Raw genomic sequence first — 25446 nt, forward strand, 5'->3', positions numbered from 1 at the left:
AAATAACAAAATGCATGGGTTGCCCTGGTATAAAGCCTACAATCTGCGGGAAGTGTGTTTCTCTTGACCTGAGTTCCAGGACTTTGATTTTAACGATTACATTTCCTGGTAGATGAAGATTCGAGGATGAACCAGATCAAGGGTGAAAGACAGACCGCAGCTGTACTACTTTGCTGAGTCACATCTAAAGCAGGATATCTAATAAGCAAAGGAAAAGGATAGATACCAAGGCATCAACAATCATTCTAGAAAATAGGTTTTGAAAACAAACGTGCCTATGCACTATGTCTCTCTTTCCAATTATTCATACTATACAGCATCTCTGAAAACTAAGGCAGGTAGGATAACAGTCTACAATCATTCTCAGACACTTTGCCAATGATTTTGCAATAACATTTAAGGAATTTTGAAAATTAGTCTTTAGTTTAAAGGCTCTTTTTGTGTGGTTAAAATACCATTTTGGGGGAAAACTAAGTTCCAATGGGAAAAGAATGTAGTTTGGGTTATGGGTCAAGTTGGGAGTATCGGGTAAAGGAAGAAGGGATGATGTCACAGTGAAGCAAACTTAATTCAGGAAAAAAAGCCTCAGTTCCCAGAATATTTGCTAGGGAAAGGTAGAAAGAAGAGAGGGAGCTACCCACGCAAATGTTGCTGGCTTACACTTGATATGCCTAAAGGATGAGTTATAACAATAGCAGTTAGTATCAGATGTGCCGTTGTAATCAACTTTTGATGATAAAAATATAAGAATATAAAGATTTCCTCCATAGTTTATATTAGTTTTTATGGTTTAACTTTTTTTTACATTTAAATCTTTGATCCATCTGGAATTAATTTTATTGTAGTATATGAGGTTGGTATCCAATTTAACTAATTTCCAATTGTAATTCAGTTATCTCAATAATAACTATTGAATAAGCAATCATTTCCCCACTGATTCAAACCGACATTTATAATAACAAAATAACCCCTTATGTCTATTGGAGTCTACTCTCAGACTTTCTAGAATATTACTGTGATATTTTCTATCACATTTTATTTCTCTGTTTATACATGAATTAGAATTAAACTTATGCTCAGTCACTTCAGTCGTGTCCTACTCTTTGTGACTCCATGGACTGTAGCCCGCCAGGCTCCTCTATCCATGGGAATTTTCAGGCAGGGATACCAGAGTGGGTTGCTGTGCCCTCCTCCAGGGGATCTTTCTCCCAGGGATTGAACCCATGTCTCCTGCATTGCAGGCAGATTCTTTTTCCTCGAGCCACCAGGGAAGCCCTAGAATTATGCTATGGTAGGCCAAATAATTCTGTTTCCCAGACGTTCACATCCTGTACCCTGGTACGTATGTATGTCACCATAAAAGGGATTTTGCCAACATGAAAATGGTAAGGACCTTGAGATTTTTCTTAGATCATCTGAATGGGCAAAATCCAATCACTGCTGCTGCTGCTGCTGTTAAGTCGCTTCAGTCCGAATTAGATTGTCCGAATCCAAGCACAAGTGTCCTTAAAATTGGAGGAACTCTTCCATCTGTGTTCAGAATAAGAGATAAATGTGACTACAGAAAAATGGCTAGAGAAAGGCAACATTGTTGGCTTTGAAGATAGAAGCAGGGGACCAGGAGCCAAGGAAAGTGATGGCCTTGAGAAGGTGGAAAAGCTAAGGAAGTGGATTCTCCCTAGAACCTCTAGAGAGGAACACAACCCTGCCCCCACCTTGATTTTAACCCAGGAAGGTCCACTTCAGACTTCTACCTCCAGAAACATAACGAATTTGTTTGAGCTTGTGATAATTCTTTAAAGAAGCAATAGGAAATGAATACATGTGCTATTTTAATGTTTTAATATCAGGCACAACTAGTTTAACCCCTGCCCCATAACTTAAAAAAAATGTTTTTGTCTAGTTAACATCTGTCACCATACATTAGTTACAAAATTTTTTTTTTCCTTGTGAGGACAACTTTAAAGAGTTGCTCTTTTAACCACTTTCAAACACAATATAGTATTATTAAGTATAGTCACCATGCTGTACATTATATCCCTATGACTTATTTATTTTGAAACTAAAAGTTTGTACCTTTGGACCCCCTTCATCCATTTTTGTCCCCACCCCGCACGCCCCACTCTGGCAAGGGCGGGGAACAATAGGTTCCTTGTATCTGTGAGTTTATTTGTTTGTTTAGAAGCAGAAGTGAGATGATACGTATTTGTTTTTCTCAATCTGACTTACTTCACTTAGCATAATGCCCTTAAGGTCCATCTTTTGTCACAAATGGCAAGATTGCCTTCATTTTTACGGCTGAATAATACTCCACTGTGTTTGTGTGTATGTTCCATTGATCTATTTGTCTGTTTTTACACCAGTGCCATACTGTTTTGATTATTATAGTTAGAAACCAGGGAGCGTGATGCTTTCACCTTTGTTCGTTCTTAAGATTGCTTGGAATATTTGGGGTCTTCAGTGGTTCTACAAAATTTTGGGATTGTTTTTTCTATTTCTATGAAAAATGCCATTGAAATTTTGATAAGGATTGCATTGAATCTTTACATAACTTTGAGGAATTTGATTAATATTAATCTTTCCAACCCATGAGCATGGACTATTTTTCCATTTACTAGTGTCTTCAATATTTTTCATTAATGTCTGATTTCCAGTGTACAGGTCTTTCACATCCTTGGTTAAATTTATTCCCAAGTATTTTATTCTTTTTGAGGGGTTGTAAATAAGATATTTTAAAAATTTCTCTTTCTGATAGTTTGTTATTAATATATAAAAACATGATAGGTTTTTGCATATTAATTTTGCAAATTACAACTTCACTTAATTTCTGTATTTTTCTGACAACAACTAATAACTGCTCATAACTTATTTTTCCTCTGTATTAGTAATGGTGTGGAGAAGCTGATCAAGAACATCCATCATATGCTATTACTTACATAAATTATAAGTAAGTTTTTATTGTAATATAGGGATTACTATTTGGATATATTTGTTATAGCAGTTTCAGTCAGTCAGTTCAGTCACTCAGTCGTGTCCGACTCTTTGCAACCCCATGAATCACAGCACGCCAGGCCTCCCTGTCCATCACCAACTCTCGGAGTTTACTCAAACTCATGCCCATCGAGTCAGTGATGCCATCCAACCATCTCATCCTCTGTCGTCCCCTTCTCCTCCAGCCCCCAATCCCTCCCACCATCAGGGTCTTTTCCAATGAGTTAACTCTTCGCATGAGGTGGCCAAAGTACTGGAGTTTCAGCTTCAGCATCAGTCCTTCCAATGAACACCCAGGACTGATCTCCTTTAGGATGGACTGGTTGGATCTCCTTGCAGTCCAAGGGACTCTCAAGAGTCTTCTCCAACACCACAGTTCAAAAGCATCAATTTTTCAGCGCTCAGCTTTCTTCACAGTCCAACTCTCACATCCATACATGACCACTGGAAAAACCATAGCCTTGACTAGACGGACCTTTGTTGGCAAAGTAATGTCTCTGCTTTTTAATATGCTGTCTAGGTTGGTCATAACTTGCCTTATAAGGAGCAAGTGTCTTTTAATTTATGGCTGCAATCACCATCTGCAGTGATTTTGGAGCCCAAAAAAATAAAGTCAGCCACTGTTTCCACTGTTTCCCCATCTATTTCCCATGAAGTGATGGGACCAGATGCCATGATCTTAGTTTTCTGAATGTTGAGCTTTAAGCCAACTTTTTCACTCTCTTCTTTCACTTTCATCAGGAGGGTCTTTAGTTCCTCTTCACTTTCTGCCATAAGGGTGGTGTCATCTGCATATCTGAGGTTATTGATATTTCTCCCAGCAATCTTGATTTCAGCCTGTGCTTCTTCCAGCCCAGCATTTCTCATGATGTACTCTGCATGTAAGTTAAATAAGCAGGGTGACAGTATACAGCCTTGACGTACTCCTTTTCCTATTTGGAACCAGTCTGTTTTTCCATGTCCAGTTCTAACTGTTGCTTCCTGACCTGCATATAGGTTTCTCAAGAGGCAGGTCAGGTGGTCTGGTATTCCCATCCCTTTCAGAATTTTCCACAGTTTATTGTGATCCACACAGTCAAAGGCTTTGACATAGTCAATAAAGCAGAAATAGATGTTTTTCTGGAACTCTCTTGCTTTTTTGATGATCCATCAGATGTTGGAAATTTGATCTCTGGTTCCTCTGCCTTTTCTAAAACCAGCTTGAACATCTGGAAGTTCATGGTTCATGTATTGCTGAAGCCTGGCTTGGAGAATTTTGAGCATTACTTTACTAGCGTGTGAGAAGAGTGCAATTGTGCGGTAGTTTGAGCATTCTTTGGGATTTAGCCTACCCTAATTACATACCTTGCATTACTATGTTGGGCAGTTTTGCTTTCGTCAACAACAGGTGTTTAATTACATAAAATTTTTTTCAGCATATGTAAAATTATCAAATTATTTTCTATTGTATTAATATGGTGGTTTTTATTGATATACTTTCTAATATGAAATCTTACTTGAATTTCTAGAATACTCCTCAGTCGGCCATGGTATCTTATTCTTTTAATATGCTATGGATTCTGTCTAAAATGTTTTGGATTTTCGCAAATCCAAAATTTTCTTGTGTTGTTCTTTTCAGTTTTGGTATCACTTTAATAAATTGAATTTAATGGCTTGCCTTCTATGGTAGGCAGTCTAAGATGACCATGCTTCCTGGTATTCTTGCTCCTGTGCAATCTCTGTTTCTTGAAAGTGGATTGAATTTATTGACTCATTTGTATTGAATCAGACATGGTAGTAGCCATGGAAAGTTACTTCCAAGATTAGATTCTTAAAATAATGTATCTTCCATGTTGTACACTCTCTCAGGTTCTCATGTTGGGAGAATTCAGCTGCTATGTCATGAGGCAGCCCCGTGGAGAAGCCACCATGAAAGAACTTGGAAGTAAATCTTCTGGGGTCCACCAAAATTCATGTGAATGAGCTTGGCAGTAGAGCCCCCTCCAGCTGAACCTCAAGGGGACTGCAGCCTTTGCCAACATCATGAGTGTAGCCTGGTGAAATACCCTGACCCAGAACCATCCAGGTAAGCTACTCCTAGATTTCTGAAACTTTGAGATAATAAAGTTTGTTGTTCGCAATTACTAAGTTTTGAAGCAGTGTCTTAAGCAACAAGGGATAACTCATGCACCTTCTTTTTATATATTCTGAATAAGTTTAAGTAATACAAGAGTTACCTGTTTTTTAAAGCCCTGGTTCAAATTTCCCTATGAAAACTTCTTACTGTGGTGCTTTCTTGTGATTTTAGTTTTAGAGTAGTAAGGCTTACCAATTTTTGTTGGTTTATTATTTGTAATAGTATGTTCTGACAGAATTAAGAGGTATCTTTTAAGTTATCTCTATTTAAAACAAATTCTTTAATGTAATTTAACTTCCTCCTTACCACTCCATGGTTCTTGGTCTTTGTTATTATTACCATAGGTTTTAGATAAAACATATTACATTTATACATTGTATATTTATTTAAAATAATGTAAGTCTACATTGTTTTTGTTTTAAAAATATTTATTTATTTATCTGGCTGCATTGAGTCTTAGTTGCAGCATGCAGATCTTTGGCCTCAGCATGCAAACTCTTGTGGGATATATTCCTTGACCTGGGATCAAACCAGGGGCCCCTGCATTGGGAGCATAGTGTTTTACCACTGGACCACCAGGAAAGTGCCTACATTCAGTTTTTATTGATTGTTTTCCAAGTGTTTTTACTATTTAATAATTATAATAATGGTGGCTTGAACATGTACAAAAGTAGGCAGAACAACATAAGGAACAAATACCCATATCTTGCCCCAACAACCATGAATCCATGGTGAATTCTAGACTTTTCACTCTCACATCCACTCCCTATATTATTATGAAGCAAATCCAAGATATCATATTTCATTCATAAATATTTCAATATGTATCCTTAAATGTCAGAACTTTAAAAATAACCATAGAGACATTCCCAAAACTGAAAAATTAATATCTTACTTTTCTCTATCACTCAGTATTTACATTTTTGGTTATTTCGTAAAAGTCATGTATTTTTTGCCATTTCAATAGTGTTTCAATTTGAGAATGTTATACAAATGAAATCATACAGTGTACAATTTGGGGGGATTGACTTTTTTAACTTAGTATAATTTCCTTCCGATTCATCTAGGCTGTCGTGTGTGTCAATAGCTTGTTTCTTTTATTAGCTAAGTAGTATTCCATAGTATGGATATACCACAGTTTCTTGGACCATTCAACCATTGAAGATCATCTGGGTTGTTTTTAGTTTTTGACTATTTAAATAAAGCTATGATGAACATTTGTGTACAGGTTTGTATGAACACAAGTTTTCACTTTTCTGGGATAAATGCCCAAGTGTGTAGTCCTGCCCAAGTGCTGGGTCCTATGGTAACTGCATGTTTAATTATATTTGCTCTTTACCTTTTAACTGGTATAATTAGATCGTTTACATCTAAGGTAATTACTGGTATGTGAAGACTGAAGTCTGCCATTTGTTACCTGTTTTCTGTTTGTTATCTTGTTTCTTAATCCTCTCTTCTCTGTTTGCCTTTCTATGTATTACTTGCACATATTTTCAGAATACCATTTTAAGTTATTTTTAATGTTTTTGAGTATGTGTCTTAATTTAATTTTCTTAGTGGTTGATCTGAGTATTACAATATGCATATGTGACATCACACTCTAGTATCAACATTTTACAACTTCAAATGAAGTATGGAAATATTTAGGTTTCTTTACTTTGCCCACATTTAAATACCTTTTTTTTTTATTTTATTTTTGTTTCTCCCAATTATTTTTATTAGTTGGAGGCTAATTACTTTACAATATTGTAGTGGTTTTTGCCATAACTTGACATGAATCAGCCAAGGATTTACATGTATTCCCCATCCTGAACCCCCCTCCCACCTCCCTCCCCATCCCATCCCTCTGGGTCATCCCAGTGCACCAGCCCCGAGCACTTGTCTCATGCATCCAACCTGGGCTGGCGACCTGTTTCACACTTGATAATATGTATGTTCCGATGCTGTTCTCTCAGATCATCCCACCCTTGCCTTCTCCCATAGAGTCCAAAAGTCTGTTCTGTACATCTGTGTCTCTTTTTCTGTCTTGCATATAGGGTTATCGTTACCATCTTTCTAAATTCCATATATATGCGTTAGTATACTGTAGTGGTGTTTTTCTTTCTGGCTTACTTCACTCTGTATAATGGGCTCCAGTTTCATCCATCTCATTAGAAATGATTCAAATGAATTCCTTTTAATGGCTGAGTAATATTCCATTGTGTATATGTACCACAGCTTTCTTATCCATTCATCTGCTGATGGGCATCTAGGTTGCTTCCATGTCCTGGCTATTATAAACAGTGCTGCGATGAACATTGGTGTACACGTGTCTCTTTCAGATCTGGTTTCCTCGGTGTTTATGCCCAGCAGTGGGATTGCTGGGTCATATGGCAGTTCTATTTCCAGTTTTTTAAGGAATCTCCACACTGTTCTCCATAGTGGCTGTACTAGTTTGCATTCCCACCAACTGTGTAAGAGGGTTCCCTTTTCTCCACACCCTCTCCAGCATTTATTGCTTGTAGACTTTTGGATAGCAGCCATTCTGACTGGCGTGTAATGGTACCTCATTGAGGTTTTGATTTGCTTTTCTCTGATAATGAATGATGTTGAGCATCTTTTCATGTGTTTGTTAGCCATCTGTATGTCTTTTTTGGAGAAATGTCTGTTTAGATCTTTGGTCCATTTTTTGATTGGGTCATTTATTTTTCTGGAATTGAGCTGCAGGAGTTGCTTGTATATTTTTGAGATTAATCCTTTGTCTGTTTCTTCATTTGCTATTATTTTCTCCCATTCTGAAGGCTATCTTACGTTTAAATATCTTAAATGTCATATAGTGTTATACTTTTTCTTTCCAGTCATCAAAAATGATTTCTAAAGCTCATGGGGAGAAAGATAGACTATTGTAGATATACATAGTCTTGGTTTTTTTTAAATTGAAGTATAGTTTATTTACAATATTATATTAGTTTCAGATGATTCAGTATTTTTATAGGTTGTACTCCATTAAAAATTTTTAGAAAATAATGGCTATAATTCCTTGTGCCATACAATATATCCTTTTTGCTTATCTATTTTATACTAGAAGTTGGTATCTCTTAATCCCATGCCCCTATCTTGCTCCTCCCCTCTTCCTTCTTTCCACTAATAACCACTAGTTCATTTTCTATATCTGTGAGGCTGTTTCTGTTTTGCTATATACATAGTTTTTTATGAATCCACAAGTAATATACAGTATTTGTATTTCTCTGAAAGACTTATTTCACTAGGTCCCTTCACATTGAAGAAAATGGCAGGATTTCATTTTTATGGCTAATATATTCATACCTTACAATAGTCAAGATGTGGAAACAACTTAGTGTCCTTCAACACGTGAAAGATAAGAAAGATGTGATATATATCATATATATAGATAGACCTGTCTATTTATATACATATATCTGTTTCCTTATTACTCAGGAGTAATGGAGTACACAAAAACTCATAGTTTCCACACAGCAAAAAGAGAAATTTTTCCTATCTTTGTCCCCGGTTAGAAGCACAAAAGTGCCAATGCTAACCTTCTACGTACTTACTGCACACTTTTCCCTGGAAGTTGTGGTCTCTGAATGCATGTAAGGAGATGGGCAACAGAAAAAGGTGTAGAATATTTCTCTAGCTGCCTCAGAAACCTTGGTCTATGTAACAAAGAAATTGTTATAGAATTTTTCAAATTCATGTTGAATTTGGGCCCTGAATCATAGGGCAGGAAGTGGAAGGAGTTTGGCATGTATTTTTACTCTTTTTTATTTTTAGTTGGACTTCTATTTCATTAGATGTCTGGGTATGCCTTCATTGTCATCAGGGGAATTACATAATTTTTCAGAGTCCCATGTTTTCAAATATTTTTCTATCAAACTACAGTTTTAAGGACTAATTAATTTCCCCCAATAATTGATACATAAAAATCATGTCCAGTGCTAACCAGAGGGTTCGATAGGTATGAAACAATCAGGATTATTTAAGGACTTAGTAAAACTCGAAATCAAAAAAAGCAGATTGTTTGCTACTTGTAACCTTGTAGGAGATGTAAAATTGCCAATAGGACTTTAGAAACATGGACAATCTATCACAACAGCCCATTTTTAACTCAAGAAGGCCTAGCAGTCTGGGGACCTTATGGCCAGGGATTGCTGTATCTTCAGGGTTCTGAGGTGGCAGAAACTGGGCAGAGGTTGGGCTGATCAGCATGGTGAGACAGCAAACTCCCGGTGTGCTGGTAGGTACTTAAGAGACTAGTGTCACCACTTTAAGCTTTAAATTAGATTAAACACAGGAGGTACTGGTCTGACAGATCAATGCAGATGATTAGCTAACTGTGAAGAGTAATGAGCTTACCAGGTGGTGTTAGTAGTAAAGAATCCGCCTGCCAATGCAGGAGACACTAGAGATGTGGGTTCAATCCCTGGGTTGGGAAGATCCCCTGGAGGAGGAAATGGCAACCCACTCCAGTATTCTTGCTTGGAATATCCCATGAACAGAGAAGCCTGATGGGCTATCGTCCATAAGATCACAAAGAGTCAGACATAACTGAGCAACTGAGCGGGTACTAAGAGTAACATCATGACTTTTTTCAGTTCAGCATTTATCTTTTTAAAAATACATGTATATTCTTTAATATATATGTATATATGAATTTGTATACACACACATGTACACACACACACAGAGTCTCTGCATTAGTTTCAGTAAAATCTGCATCGGTGCAGAGGTACTCTCGGAGTGCCTTCAATAAAAAAGTCACTGTGTATTATGCGATAACATTGAACAGACTCCAGACAGCCTCTTATCTTAGATATACAACGACGTAGCATAACTCAAGCCTAAAGGAGAAGTTAAAGCATTAGGTAACGGTAGCAACAGTAGCATGTTAGTGAAGTAATAACTCTCTTGGAGGATAACCCAGGATGGGTTTTATTGAATTCAGTTTATTTAGCTGGGATAAACCCAGATAGGCATCTCATTTACAAGAAGGTACTGGCAAGAGGGCAGGTTATTACAAGCACATTTAGAAGATAAGCAATAGGAAAATCGAATAAAACCAGAGATCAGGAAGGGAGCAGAAGTGGTTCCTGGTTCAGCCTCTTGCCTTGGACAGGTCTATATTTCCTCCATCTGAGAACAATGGTAATTGCCTTCTCAGACATCCATGGGGATGAATGGTGTGTGAGCTCTCTTAGGAACATGTGAGTTATCCTTGTTGACAAGCTTACTTTGTGGCTAATTGAAGTTTCTTTTTCTTGCAACTTAAGTGCATTTTCTTTATTTTTCTGTTCTCTGGAGAGTTAGAGTAATTATTCAATGTTTCTTCATAATAATTTTAAAAAATGTGACAATAGTTGTTATCCCTTAGCTTTTCCAGCTTCCCATACAAATTAACTGTAAAATTGAATTGATGTTGTGTTTTTCTACCCATTTAATTAGTGTTTTTTCTGTTTTCAAGGGTGGTTGTCTTTCTTCCTTTTTCCTTTCCTTCCTTCCTCCATTTTTGTGGACTAGAAAAAAAAAAAAATCAAATCCTTCCTTCCTTTCCTTTTCAAATTTAAATATAACAGATATTTACTTCGTTATTCCAATAAGTGAGCCTTTGTTCTAAACACTGCTGCTGACCTGGGTAGCTGCATGGACTCTACTCCTTGGAGTAACTCCTGAATCTTAAGTTCTTAGCACAGCTTTGTCCAAGAGATCAGACAAAAACGTGGTTAGCGCAAACACTTGGTTGACCATTCTGTTTGGTGGTTTTGGTTCCAGAGGTGTACTTTATGACACAGAAGAGCATGTTCCAGCTGCGTTGTCATTGCAGTGTCATTGCAGGCACAGAGGACTGAGTTTTATGTATTGATAAATATTGATCAGTTAAAGACGTGTCCCTCCAATCACCATTGCCTTCTACTCTTTCCCACATGGAAGTATGTGTGGATGTGTGTGTGTGTGTGTATGTTAAGATTGGTAGTGGTACACAGGAAAAATACATGCATAAATGAAGGGATTACATTGTGATGTATTAACAGAAAAAATTTTGTTTCTGGTATTTCATTTCTACCTAGAATTCTCTTCCTTCCCTCAAGGACTTGGGTTCTCTCTAAAGCTGCTTTCTCTTGAACAAACCTTTATTTGGAAGTTGGTTTTCTAAAAGGCAAAGTCTATCTATATACCATCTAATTTCTTTGAATGCTTCATCTTTTCTCCTGTCCCATTCAAACTCTTTCTTCTAAAGATTATGTTTCTGAATCAGAAAATATTCATTAAGTATCTACTCTGAAAGCTACTGTGCATGACACTGAGGATGGTAGAAATAAATACAAAAGGGATCCTCTCTTCTAAGACCTCACAGTGAGGGGAATGAGAAATACATAGACAAATGACTCTGGGTGGAGTGGGTGAAGTATTTTAGTTAAGAAGAAAAGTGTTATTACTAGTTACATTAGGTGTAGACCTATCCAAGGAAGTTTAGGCGGTAGTCATATATGTTCATTTTTTAAAATCTTTCTTTTCTTAAAATCTTATAAAATCAAATTAGTGACTGCTTCTACCAAATTATCCATTTACTTAAAAAACAAACAACTGTTATCATTTACATATCATAAAATTCATCCATCTAAAGTATACAATGGAGAAGGCAATGGCACCCCACTCCAGTACTCTTGCCTGGAAAATCCCATGGACAGAGGAGCCTGGTAGGCTGCAGTCCATGGGGTTGCTAAGAGTCAGACACAACTGAGTGACTTCAGTTTCACTTTTCACTTTCATGCATTGGAGAAGGAAATGGCAACCCACTCCAGTGTTCTTGCCTGGAGAATCCCAGGGATGGGGGAGATTGATAGGCTGCTGTCTATGGGGTCGCACAGAGTCGGACACAACTGAAGCGACTTAGCAGCAGCAGCAGAATCATACAATATGTTTCTTTCTTTCTTTCTTTTTCACTGGCTTCTCTCACTTGGCATTTGTTGTTGTTGTTCAGCCACTAAGTCACGTCTGACTCTTTGTGATGCCGTAGACTGCAGCATACGCGGCTTCCCTTCCTTCACTATCTCCTAGAGTTGTAGCGTGTATTAGTATTTTATTCCTGTTTAGATTGCTGAATAGCATCCAACTCTATGGCTATCCCAGATTTTGTTCAGCTATTCATTAGTCTAGTCACTTTTTAATCTTTTCATTTTCTTTCTCCCTTCTCCCAATACAGAGTGCTATAGAAGATTACGTATCAACCATTTTAGAATCCCATCTCTTATTTTAGAATCCCACCTGTTATTTTTCTAGGAGAATCTGACTGAAGTATTTAAAAACTGTTAGCACTTCAGGTTGTCTTTGTGTAGACGGGAAGCAAGTGTGGGGCATCCCAGAAAGTTCTCACCCACTTTTCATTTTGGATTTGAAGGTTAAAAAAAAGTCTGATTGTATTAGTAAATTTACCTTTCAGATAGAGGAATACACTCTGATGTCTGGGGACGGAGCATCAATTCAAGTCACCAGAACACATCATCACCCACACGAATGCCTTTGCTGAGCTGGTTACCTTTCAGTGACCGCTGTGCCCATTATCAGCCATATTCAAGTTTTGTGGTATGTGGTATGCACTCAAAATTTTAAGGTGTTAGAGACATTTCCTTCTTTCAGTGTAAGGCAGGGTGACCCAACGTCTCTGAAAGGTAAATACGAAGCCTCTCTCTCGTTTGAAAGAGTTATTGAGCCATGTTTACAGTGGGTCCCCTTTGTCTGCAGTGCACATACTTCACATTTTCTTGAAAGAAATGGGCTACCTGCCAATGACATTTCACAGTTCTCAAAGTGCATGGTTTCTTTAGGAATATAATTCCTCATCTGCTCTGCCCTTTCCCTTTGAGTTTTACGTTTCATCCTTGCCCTGTGCAGGGCACCAATCAACACACATTCAGGCAACTCCTCATTTCTACTTCCTTTGATGACCTTGAAGCTCTTCATCTGGCCAGTCGATCCCGCCCAGAGGAATGTGGTGGGATGGGCCTCTGCCGTGGAGCTGGAAGCCCGGCTGGCTCTGTACTGTGTTATAATTCCTCCCTCCTCTTCATGGCATCCCTTCCTTTCCCATCTTAAAACAAAAAACCAAAATGAGACAAAGCAAAACCCCAAGGATATGAACAACTTGAAGTAAACTAAACTGGTCGTTGTTATTACTGGAGAACTTCACACTGAATGCAAGCGATCTTCTGCTTATACACATTGCATTCTCTTACACAACCCCTTCTCTTTCATCACTCTTCTCCTCTGCTGGGCAAACGGAGTTCAACCTTCTCATTCCCACCCTGTTTTGTCCTAATGAAAGGAAGTCAACAGAGCTTCCTTTTGTTTTGCTCTTGTCTGTGGGCTTCCGTCTGGGTCCCAGCATAGGGCGACCATCTGGAGGGCACTTTTGAGGGTAACCACGCAGAGGGAGCTCTTGTGTTTTATATGCAGAACTTGAGCTTTCTCACCACAGTGCATGAATCCCAGGAGAGTGATTCTGTAAAAAAGCAAATCAGGTTTCCTCTGAAGCATCCAAACGATACTGGAGATCCTATCAAAGCTGAGGGAGATGTTACGGCAAATTGACCAGCATCCGTTTACTGAGAATGTAATTAGATGAAAAACCAGCCACTAGAGCCCTACAGTCAATATACTGAGTTAAGTCTCCTCAGAGGCAACCTGGAAATATAGAACAAGCAGTGTGTCTTCTGTGGGCATCACTTTCCTTATTTTCAGGAAAAATTACACTTTCCATATGTTTCCTCCACCTTCTACTTCAGAAAGTATCCAAAATCTCCAAGTCAGAGCTTTATTAAGAATGAGCCTATGTTATTAAAAGTGATTTTGGAAAATAAAATATTTACAAATACAAATACGAATGAACAACTTTCCTGGATATTTTGAATTTGCAAAAGGACTCTGATGCTTTGCTATGGAAGCCCTTCTAATATAAATTTGAAGTTTCAGAAGATCTCCAAATGGGATCCCTGATTCATGCCAGAAACAAAGAATCAGAGCATTTTACAGCATTCTAATGGACATTTTAATATTTCTCATCTGTTCTTAATTTGAGATAGACATAATCTCTTCTAGGCTAAAAGATAGTTTTGGTATTATTTTTAGTTGTTAGTAAAATCTTCTCAATGCTTTGGCTCCCAACTAGAACTAAGAAATATGGAGTAAATCTAGACAGTCAGCTGAATAATGAAGTCAGGTCAATTCAGTTCAGCCTTTTTTATGTCTCAGCTGCAAGGCGAGGCACTGAGTTGGGCATCATGGCGGACAGAAGGATGGGGAAGGAACAGATGTTTACCTCAGGGAGCTGGGAGGCTAGTTAGGAATCTAAGATGGCACAGCACTTCAGCCCAACATGTGAAAAATGTGCACATAAAAATGTTTGGGTGGGTTCAGTTTATGGTAACCTAGGAAGCATAAATGCCATAAAGCCAAAGGAGGAGTTAAAAAAAAATATGCACTTAGCAACGAAAATTCCTCTAAGATCAGTGACCAGTCTTCTTTTCATATTAGTCACAAAGCAGCAAGCTTTCATCTTCTCTCCTGAGCCACAGTGGGCGCGTGGGTTACATTTTTAGGATGAGCAGCAGCTTATGAGAGCCAGACAGAAAGAGTGGGACTGACTTCACTTCTCTCCCAAGCATGACTGCAAGATGAGGTTGGACCGTTAAAAAAATTTTTTAGACACATTTTTGTGGTTTGGGTTTGAATTAATCTACACGATTGCATTTAGAGTTAACTGTTTTGATGCAAATGCTGTGGATCTTAAGAAATGAAAGGACTATAAGCTAATTGATCCAATTCCTTGCTTTCAAATAGATAATGTATTTTTATTCCTTAGTTCCTTAGTTGAGGAGCATTATCCAGAGGTTATATGTATTACCTAAAATTGCAAGCACAGGAAGGCTGAGTTCCTGTCCTTAGACTCTCAAGAGAGCTCTTCCACCTTACCACCTCTCATAGAAGAGAAAAGAAAACCACAGAATTACTATGAGTTGGTAGAAAACTCTCACTTTTGTTTGTATTTTTGTGCCTATCAATTTATACCTTTATTTATAAAAGAGTACTGTTTTGGAAACCTTTACTGCTTTCTGTTATCACTGTTTATTTAAGATTTCTATCACATCAATTTCCAAAAAAATAAAAAATTTATTGCAACTCTATGCACGTGTTAAGTCTCTTCAGTTGTGTCCAAATCTTTGTGACCCTGTGGACAGTAGCCTGCCAGGCTCCTCTGTCCATGGTATTCTCCAGGCAAGAATACTGGAGTGGGTTGCCATTTCCTTCTCCAGAGGATCTTCCCAACTCAGAGATCGAACCAGCATCTCTTATGTCTCCTGAGTTGGCCAGCAGCTTCTTTATCACTAGTGCCACCTGGGCATTAGTGTTGTATACACATTACAGAATAAAACACCTTTTTGTTTTTTCCTAAATCACAGAAATAGTTAGCAGGCATCTAGGTGGTAAACACTAAGTATTCCAGAAGATGAAATTTAGCTTTCAGTTTGCTGGTAAATGGGATAAATTATAAACATGTGGGTCTGTGTTATTCCCCTTATCTTACTGTTAGTTTTATGTGAGGTTCCCAAATTTCACAGAACACAAGAAAGGAGAAGTGCTTTTTAGTAGATCTCAGGGAGTATTCTTCAAGTTTTGACTTACATAAAGCATTAGAATAAAAAAAGGTAGAAGAATAATTACTTTTCGATACTTTTATGGATGTGTTTTATTTTTTTAAAGATTTTTTTTTTTAATGTGGATAACTTTTTTTTTTCCCCCAGAAAAAGAGTCTTTATTGAATTTTTTTACTATGTTGTTTCTACTTTCTGTTTTAGATTTTTGGCCCCAGGCATATGGGATCTTAGCTCCCCATGTATGCTCAGTCGCTTCAGTCATGTCTGACTCTTCACGACCCTATGGAGTATAGCCTGCCAGGCTCCTCTGTCCATGGGATTCTCCAGGCAAGAATACTGGAGTGGGTTGCCATGCCCTCCTCCAGGGGATCTTCCTGGCTCAGGGATCATACCCTAGTCTCTTGTCTCCTGCATTGGCAGGAGGGTTCTTTACCACTAGCGCCACCTGGGAAGCCCTTAGTTCCCTGACCAGGGATCAAACCCACACTCCCTGCATTGGAAGGCAAAGTGTTAACCCCTGGGCTGCCAGGGAAGTCTTGTGCATGTATTTTAGAAGGATGAAGGTAGATTTTTCTGAACCTGTAGCACTAGTGGGAAAGTTTCTCTTTTGTGGGGGGCGGGGGTGGTCTCCAAAGTACGTCACTAATAGTTAATAGTTTAGACTACCTTTTCAGCAGCTTTTCAGCCACAAAATTGTGAGCAATGGAGCTAATCCTATGTGGATCAAGCAAAATATAGAATGTTTATAAGATGCTTTGAACACTGTCGAATGCTCTTGGCTCCTTTCTCTATTTATTTAAGAGTTACACAGACCTTGTTTAAGACCTCAACATCCTTTCAGTTGAGTCAAGCACAGACATACTTTAGCCACTTGAGATTAAATGCTAAACTCTGTGCGAAGCAGGGTCTCCAGCCTCCCTCTGCCTCTCACCTTTCAGGTTCTGTTCTGGAAATGGGCCCAGCAGTGATGTGTGAGAATTCACTCCTTCGTGTTTGTTTGTTTTGCTTTTTTATCTGGCAGCCGTGGTTACTGACTGGCTTCCTTTTTTTTTAGGATGAATCTTTTCTATTCCTTTATGATTGGGTGACAAAAATCAGACAAAAATGCCAAATGAATAACCCAGAAAGCTCATCAAATTTCCTGGATCGTTATGAAAAAACAAACAAACAAACAAACAAAACCCAACCTACCAATAACTTGAAGTTCTGAACATAATTGGCTGGTTCCCAGAAGTATTTTGGTCCCTGGTTGTTTTTGAATCAATTTTTTTTTTTTTTTTCAGACTTTGAAAGTCACAGAATCAAATCATGTGGAGCCACAGGAGGGAGATTCCACCTTTCCATTGGTCTTCCTGCTCACTCTCTCCCCATTTCTGTTAGAAGTGAGGTTGTGCTGGATTTAAGTAGAACATTGCTCAGAATTTCCAGCGGTTTCCGATCAACGCAGATTACAATAAAAGGTGTCTTGGAAGTTACTAGAAGAGAAGCAACAGTGACAAGTAAAGCAGATCTTGAAACCTTCAGTGTGCAGCCTTGGGAATTCTCCTGGTACACAGGCTTGGGAACTCTGCTAGTCTCGGGTGGGAACTCAAGGAAGAACAGCCCATACTCATATCTCCAAGTAAGCCAGGGTGCTTTATATCTGAAACAATGACTGTGAGGTGCAGAACCATGGGGCATGGGATTAGATTTATGTAGAAAATGGATAATTAAACTTGAGTTTTAGACACACACAGGAAGGTGAAAGAAGAGGAAAGAATGACATTTGTTATTTTATAATGATCTAATTTAGAGAGCCTCGGTGTTTTCATTATAACACGACCATTAGAGAATACAGAAAAAAAAAATTGATATATTTCATGGCAAATGCAGTTACATAAATAATGTAAATTTTCTTCCCTGATTTTTTGTTCTTTTTATTTCTTTTTAAAAAATTCTTTTTATTTCATACTTCTATCAAAAGATGTAATTTTAATTTTACTCTTCAGATTAGTCAGTAATAAATTTTTTATTATTGCATAATGTAAACAATTTCATATTGCTTATATTTCTTTTTTTTAGGATTTAGTGAATAGCAAAGAAATATTTTTCTAATTAATAAACTTGTTGCACAACTCCAGAAACCTCCCCTCAATGTGTCATACATCCAACTGGTACACCTAAGCACAAGTAAAAAAATGTAGTATCTGAAGTAAGAATTAAGATGTATCAACTGCCAACTATGTGCAAGGCATAGTAATAGGTGCTGTATGTTAGATATTCCATTTAATCCTCAAAACAACCCTCAAAGCAAGTATGACTATTTCCCACATCCATTTAAGAAAGTGGGTTCAGGGAGATCTTACCCAAGTCTCATAGTTAATAAGTGTCAAAGCTGCTGCTAGAGCTGAGCTTACTCTAATTTCAAAGTCCTAATTCTTTCCCCTTATCGTCATACCAGGATTGAACTGAAAGTCCTGAAAGCTAGAGCAAGGGGCCTATCACTAGCTTATACAACTTAGCTTTCTTAAGAGCATCTGCAGAAAGAAACCAATTCTACCAAATGTAGATAGATCTGGGTTGTGGAGTTAGGTAATCTTTCACCCTCTATTGTTGTTCAGTTGCTAAGTCATGTCCCACTCTCTGCAACCCCATGGACTGCAGCACACCAGGCTTCCCTGTCCTTCACTATCTCCTGGAACTTGTTCGAGGAGCAAGCTCATGTCCATTGAGTCAGTGATACCATCCAACCATCTCATCCTTTGTTGCCTCCTCCTCCTCCTGCCTTCAATCTTTCCCAGCATCGGGGTCTTTTCCAATGAGTCAGCTCTTCGCATCAGGTGGCCAAAATATTGGAGCTTCAGTTTCAGCACCAGTCCTTCCAATGAATATTCAGGGTTGATTGCCTTTACCCTCCAGAAAACTGTGCCTTGGATTTTTCTGGGAGCTGAGGACATTCCCAATAATAGAAGTTGAAATAGGTCCTTAAAAGGGGTCTTGATATTTGCAGGTTTGTCTGGTGGAACAAAATGGGAGGGCAGGGCAGGACAGCTAAGGTAAGATTGCAAGGGAGTATCTTTGAATGCATCTAAGAGAGGATTCAGCAGAAGGGAAGGGGTGTCAGGCACAGTGAATCTGATTCAGCAAAGGAAAATTAAGCTGCAGTTGGAAAGAAGGTGTAGTTCTAACCATGACCATGACCAACTTGGTTTTTCTAGAAACTGTCCTGACCCCACTGCTCTGGAGGGCTCTGCACATTCTGGAGTTGGAAGGGTTCTGTGTGAGAAGGTGCTGCTCCATGAGCCAGCCTTCCAGTGCCTCTCAGCCCAGGCTTCCCTGCCACGATGCCCTCTAGCAGAGGGAGCCTGGGGGTGGAGATGCCGCTCTTCTCATTTTACAACCAAGCACTGAGTAGCCCTGGGTTGGGAAGATCCTCTGGAGAAGGTAATGGCAATCCACTCCAGTATTCTTGCCTGGAGAATGCCATACACAGAGCAGCCTGGTAGGCGGCTACAGTCCTTGGGGTCACAAAGAGTCGGACACGACTAAGTGACTCACACTTTCAATTTCACTGAGTAGCCAAGTGCTGATGATTGAGATGCATACCCGAGAGCTGGTCCTTGATCAGGGGAGGCCAGGATCCTTGTGTCCAGCGAAGGGGTGGCAGTCAAGATTCAATCTACATTGATTCACAAGAGTGTCTGAAACTTCCCCAGGGACTTAAAAAATAGGGCTGGATAGAGAACAGGATCTTGTAAAGGGGATGGATTCCTTCTATGCAGGTGGGGGTCATGAACCCATAGAGTTGGTCATTAATTTTGTTATGTCTGTATCGACCACGGAGCCCTGGAGTTACTCTAGTAGATGGGCAATGAGAATCTAGAATAGCATGGCTGATGTATAGCAAGTAAATGTTAGCATCTTGTAGAATCACACTACTTTAGCCAAGTAGGTTGGGCAAAAGTCCCTAATAGCTGTGCATACCCTTAGTGCCGACCACACAGATCTCTCTACACCTGGCTTGATTATTTCCCAGTTGAGGTTCATGGAGAAGTGCTCAAGTCAGCTGCCAGTTGTGTAGAGCGGTAGACAGTTGTCACTTAAATGTGCTGTGAAGTCAGGCTTGATGACTATCTGTGGAGCAGCTGGTCCTGACCCTGCTTTCTCTCTCAGGTTGACAAGATAGCCAGAGACAAAGCCGTGGAGTGGAGTAGTGGAGCCATGGAGCCATGAAGCAGCCCTGGGGAGTGTTGTGAAGCTATGAGAAGAGACACTGGTACATTCGTGGATGGGGCGTGTGGTTCCTGAGGAAAGCGTGACAGGGTGAGTCAACCTAGACACCAGTCATGCCAGATGTTCCCGAGCCCAGCTTCCCAGGTCTCCTCAGTTCCTCCCCAGATATGCCCTTGGCTTGTTGACCTTCATGCTCTGCCTGCCTAGACTGAAGTCCCAGCAGGCGGTGGGAAGACCCAGGTCAGGTGACCAAGCCTTTATCCCCTCAGCTCTTCAACTCCGGCAAAATGGCTGGTGCATGAACCCCTTCAATGGCCTGGTGAAGCCTAGGGACTCCTTATCAGAATCATTGTTTTAAATAGTTTTATGTATTTATTTATTGGCTATGCTGGGTCTTCCTTGCTGCGTGGGCTTTTTTCTCTAGTTGTGGAGAGTTGGGGCTACTCTCTAGTTGCAGTGCGTGGGTCTCTCCTTGTGGTGGCTTCTCTTGTTGTGGAGCGTGGGATCTAGGTCACATGGGCTTCAGTAGTTGTGACTCCCAGGCCCTAGAGCACAGGCTCAATAGTTGTGGCACATGGGCATAGTTGCTCCATGGCATGTGGCATCTTCTTCCCCATCCTCCTGCATTGGCAGGAGGATTCTTTACCACTGAGCCAGCACGGAAGCCCCGGAATCATGTTTTTAAATGAACAGAATATTATATTCAGGGTTACAAAGGAAGCCAATTACCTGGAAGTATAGTCTGAAATAGCTGTAGGGATTTCAAAAAATAATTAGGGCCAGGTGGAGGTAAGGATTTTGAAAGAGGGCTAGGTTTTTTTCTCTTCAGCTGGAGCCTGCACAATCAAAATGCCTAAAAGTTAAATTTGTGATAGTTGGATGGCATCACTGACTCGCTGGACATGAGTTTGAGCAAGCTCTGGGAGTTGGTGATGGACAGGGAAGCCTGGTGTGCGGCTGTCCATGGGGTCACAGAGTCAGACATGACTGGGCGACTGAACTGAACTGAATACCTCACAACGTTTCTGTGATGAACTCATACAGGAAAGAGTTCTCTGGTAGCTCAGATGGTAAAGAATCTACCTGCAATGCAGGAGACCTGGGTTTGATCCCTGGGTGGAGGAGATCCCCTGGAGAAAGAAATGGCAGCCCACTCCAGTATTCTTGCCTGGAGAATTCCATGGACAGAGGAGCCTGACAAGCTACATTCCATGGGGTCTCAAAGAGTAAAACAGGACTGAGTGACGAACACTTTCACTTCTCACTTTCACACAGGCATATATGGGAAGACCTGCTGGGGAAACCATAAAGCCTGCACATATTTTTGTTATTATCCTGTTACAAACTGCCTCCTGTTAACTCTACTCCAAATCACTGGACAGCAGCCTCAATGCAACAGTCTCACTGCCATTGGCAAATGGAGACAAGTCCCCTGTGGTGGTTGTCTCTCTGGGGACCGTGCGGTGGCTGGCAGCCTGCTAAACGGACTGACTGTCCCATCCCAGGGCCGGTGAAGGTGACCGTGGTTCTCCTGAGAGTCCTGTGCCCCTGTTTTTCTGAGGAAACTCCCTCTGACCTCCTATTCCTCTGGCTTCCCTTCCCTCCTCTGGCGCTGGCTTCTGTCCAAGGCCCTGGGGTGGAAGTGAGGGGAGGGCACCCTGGCCGCGTGGGTTGGGGAGAGAATGGACTGGCAGGCGGGAGAGGAGAGAGGCTCTAATCCTATGGCTGCCTCCCCCAGGTCTGTGGGGTGTGCTTTCCATGGACAGAACAGCAGCCAGAGCCCACGGAATAAAGTATATTGAAGTCATTCGGCTTTGAAGACTTCCTGTATACTTTTAGGCCGCCCATGACATCATTTCTCTGGGCGGCTCAGAACAATAGGCGGGGGAGAGCTGAGATGAACCAAATCCACAAAGCGGCCCAGAACAGAGACAGAGAGAGAGAGAGAGAGAGGGTTGAAACAGAAACTGCCACAGTCGACGTGGACATTCCCGACCTAACTGGGAAAGAACTGGCCCCCGAGTGTTCAAAGATGGCCCCTTGGCCTAGCAGCCCCCGCATGCCCACGCGGAGCCCTGACCCCTCTCTGCGGAACAACAACAGCAGATACACAGGCAAAGTCATGTGACTCCCAAACGGTTCATCCATCCAAGTTCAATAAATTAACAGCCAAAAATTTTAATCAGATATTTAATCTTTCCTCCCTGTAAGGGAGATTGAGTGTTTACTGTGGCTCTCCGCCAGGTTAATCTCAGAGAAGAAAGATTGCGTGCCGGGAGTCCTTGGTGCTGGGAGGGCCAGGAGAAGTCACTTTTGCCTGTGGAGCCCCCCTCCCCTTAACAGATAGTCACAAGGTTAGCTTGTCTACCTCATCTCCTGTAACTCTCTGCCCTTGTGGCAGGGTTGAAGAGTGACCAGACAAAGCATTTACACCTCTCACAAACACATTCAGATGGGACAAGCCACATAAAGAACTGCAGAAATCAATACAGGAACAGTTTTGTGTGACGACTGTTCTTTACCCCTCTCTTCTTTCCTCCCTGACCTTTTCTGCTCTCCTTCTCTGCACCCTCCCACCTCCTGAAACCCCGAACTGACCCCAAGGAGGAGACGGTCTTGGCAGAATCCTGCCAGGGAGCTCCTAACTTGAGTAGAAGGAGTTACCTAGTTTATGAGTAAGTAACTGATATTTGCATTGCTAACTATGGTTGAAATGTATTAATTCAGTCAACCAATAGTGATTGAGAGGCGGGTTCTCTTCTAGGTTCCTGAGACAAATCGAAGAACAAAAGACACAAAAATTTCTTCATCTAGCTTAAACTCTAACAGTAGGAGACAGATACTTAACAATGAACATAACAAACAAATCATATAGTTAGAAGATGACAAATGCTATGAAGAAAAGAAATGCACCAGATAAAGTGGGCTGGGCATGTGTGTGTGTGTGAATATTATTTTGGAAAATGATTCATTGCAATATTCCCATGGTGGAACCCTGAGAATGCTATTAATACTTCAGTGCGATATTAGTAAATGCCATGGAGATGGGGTAAGGAGTTGGCTCCGTGGTGTAGGTGTGTAAACTGAGTCAGGGAGAGAGGTGAGAAGCGGAGACATTTTGGAGGCTATTTTAGTAGCTACAAAAAAATTTATGAAATCTGAAATCAGCTGTAAGTAGAAATGAAATTGAAAAGACATGCATCAGAGACACTGAAGGAGAGGAGGAAACAGCCTGGCCCTGGTTGGACAGGACAGAGCAGCAGAAAGAAGAATCAAGCTGTTAAGTGTCTAGACTTTTCTATGTGTCCTGGTGACTATGAGAATGAATGAACTTTTCCTCCAAATGTGAAAGTCAAGAGAGGCATGTTTGGGGAATTTGTCAAGTTTTCAGATACAGACATATATTTATAGTCATGATGGGTAAAGCTACCAGAGTGATAGAAAAAGTAGCAAGTGATGGATACTAAGAAATGTCTGAGAAGTAGGAGAGAATATAGAATACTGCTGTATCTCAGGAGTATGGCAAACTGCTTTTAAACCAGAGCTTCTTAAACTTTGTTCGCGACAGGATCATCTGGGGAGATGTAGACATTCCAGTCTCTGGGCTACACCCCATGCTAATTACATCAGAATCCCTGGGAGTGGGACCCAAGAATCAGTAGTTTTAAAAGCTCTCCAGATGATGGCGATTTGTGGTCAATGCTGAGAACTAGTGTTTTAAAGCAGGAAGAATGGATAATAGCTGCAGAGAGATGAAGATGGATGAGGGTGAAAAAAGAATGGTTAAATCTGGAGCCGAGGAGAGCATTAACGGCTCTTTCCGGAGTGGATTGCTACTTAACATGTGATCCCCAGACCATAACAGCAGCATCACCTCAGAGCTTTCTAGAAATGCCCGACCTCAGAACTACTTAGTCCAAATCTGCACTTTAACGAGATTCCCAGGTATTTGAAAATACTGATGTTTGAGAGCCTACCCTAGTCCAACTAAATCAGACTCTTAAGGGTGGGGTCCAGGTTTCAGTATTTAAAAAATACTTCCCAGTGACTTTAACATTTATACTGTATTGAGAACCACTGATCTGGAACAGGGCTTCTCAGACTGTAATGTGCATGTGAGTCATATGGGTCTTATTAAAAAGCAGATTCTGGGTCAGTAGGTCTGGGGTGGAGACTGGATCTTGCATTGGTGACACCTCCCAGGTGAGATGCTGCTGGTTCGCAGACTACTCACCTCTGGAGCAGTAGTTCTTGTGTGTCTCTGGACAAGGACATCAACATCACCTGAGAAGTTGTTGGAAATAACGTTCTTATCCCTAATCCAAACTTAATCAGAAATTTAGAGTTGAGACTCAGAAATCTGTTTTAACAAGCTGTTAAAGAGTGAATGAGTAATGATATAATGTCATAGGAAGGTCTATTACCCACCCCTCTTCTCCCCTCTCCCTGAAATTGGTGGTAGCTGGGATAAGGGAGGTAGAACTCTTCTGTCTGTAAGGTGAAAGTTCTCCAATGTAGGGCTTCCCTGGTGGCTCAGATGGTAAAGTGTCTGCCTGCAATGCAGGAAACCCGGGTTTGATCCCTGGGTCAGGAAGATCTTCTGGAGAAAGAAATGACACCCCACTCTAGTACTCTTGCCTGGAAAATTCCATGGACGGAGGAGCCTGCTAGGCTACAGTCCATCGGGTTGCAAAGATTCGGACATGCCTGAGCAACTTCACTTTCTTCTTTTTCTTTCTTTTCTCCAGTGTGGCTGGAAGGAAGCACATCAAAATTCCCTTGAAGACTTGTCAAATACCCGTCATGCTCAGAACCTGCTGCTTATTGCCTCCCTGACCCCCACTCGCCTGCAACCTTTCCCCCGAGGGTGTGTTCAAGGCCAGGGGAGTTGTGTGCAGGTGAAAAGCCAGCTGCAAGGGAGTCTCCAGAGGAGGAGGGGTATAAGATGCTGGAGAGAACAGACAGCTAATGGCTCAGAGCCCAGAGCGAGGGGACGAAAACAGACTCGCAATCTGTTGTGAAGGATTGAGGGGTTCATTTTGAAAAGGAAGATGAAAACCGCATCTTCTGAGAAGATTGGAAGCAAGTGGGTGAAAATAAGGACAGCTTTGGAAGAAGAGAGAGAGTATGCTAAAAAGCAAAGTGAAAGTAACTGTCATTGTTGACCAATAGGAATTGGTCAGCCATTATGCTTATTGTTTTACACACAGGAAGCCTAACCATCACAAAAGCCCTATAGGGTAGATTTCCAGTCTGTTGTTGCTGTGAAGACAGTCTGGCCAAAATGGGGTTAGTAACTTTCCCGCTGCCACACAGATAGTAAATGAGGGAGCTGAGACAGACTCCTGCTCTTTCTGGTACCAAGGCCCATAGTCTTTCCACTCAGTGATATTGGGGTGAGATTGGGAAAGTTAAGGGAGTTTTTACTGGATGGTTTTTTGTTGTTGGTGCAATAGGTGTTGAAATGAAAACCCATGA

The 25446-nt window shown here is 40.6% G+C and overlaps 1 long non-coding RNA gene across 1 annotated transcript in view; it reads left to right on the forward strand.

The window, feature by feature from the left end:
- The window catches only part of LOC133047793 (uncharacterized), a 199883-nt gene extending 174734 nt beyond the window's left edge, over positions 1-25149 (forward strand). The window contains exons 2-4 of the long non-coding RNA XR_009690845.1: positions 4840-5056; positions 19909-20058; positions 24717-25149. This is a non-coding gene — a long non-coding RNA (uncharacterized LOC133047793). The remainder of the gene's footprint in view (positions 1-4839; positions 5057-19908; positions 20059-24716) is intronic.
- Positions 25150-25446: the final 297 nt, after the last annotated feature.

Source organism: Dama dama, chromosome 27 (assembly GCF_033118175.1).
Source record: "Dama dama isolate Ldn47 chromosome 27, ASM3311817v1, whole genome shotgun sequence".
In the NCBI taxonomy this organism is placed as follows: Eukaryota; Metazoa; Chordata; class Mammalia; order Artiodactyla; family Cervidae; genus Dama; species Dama dama.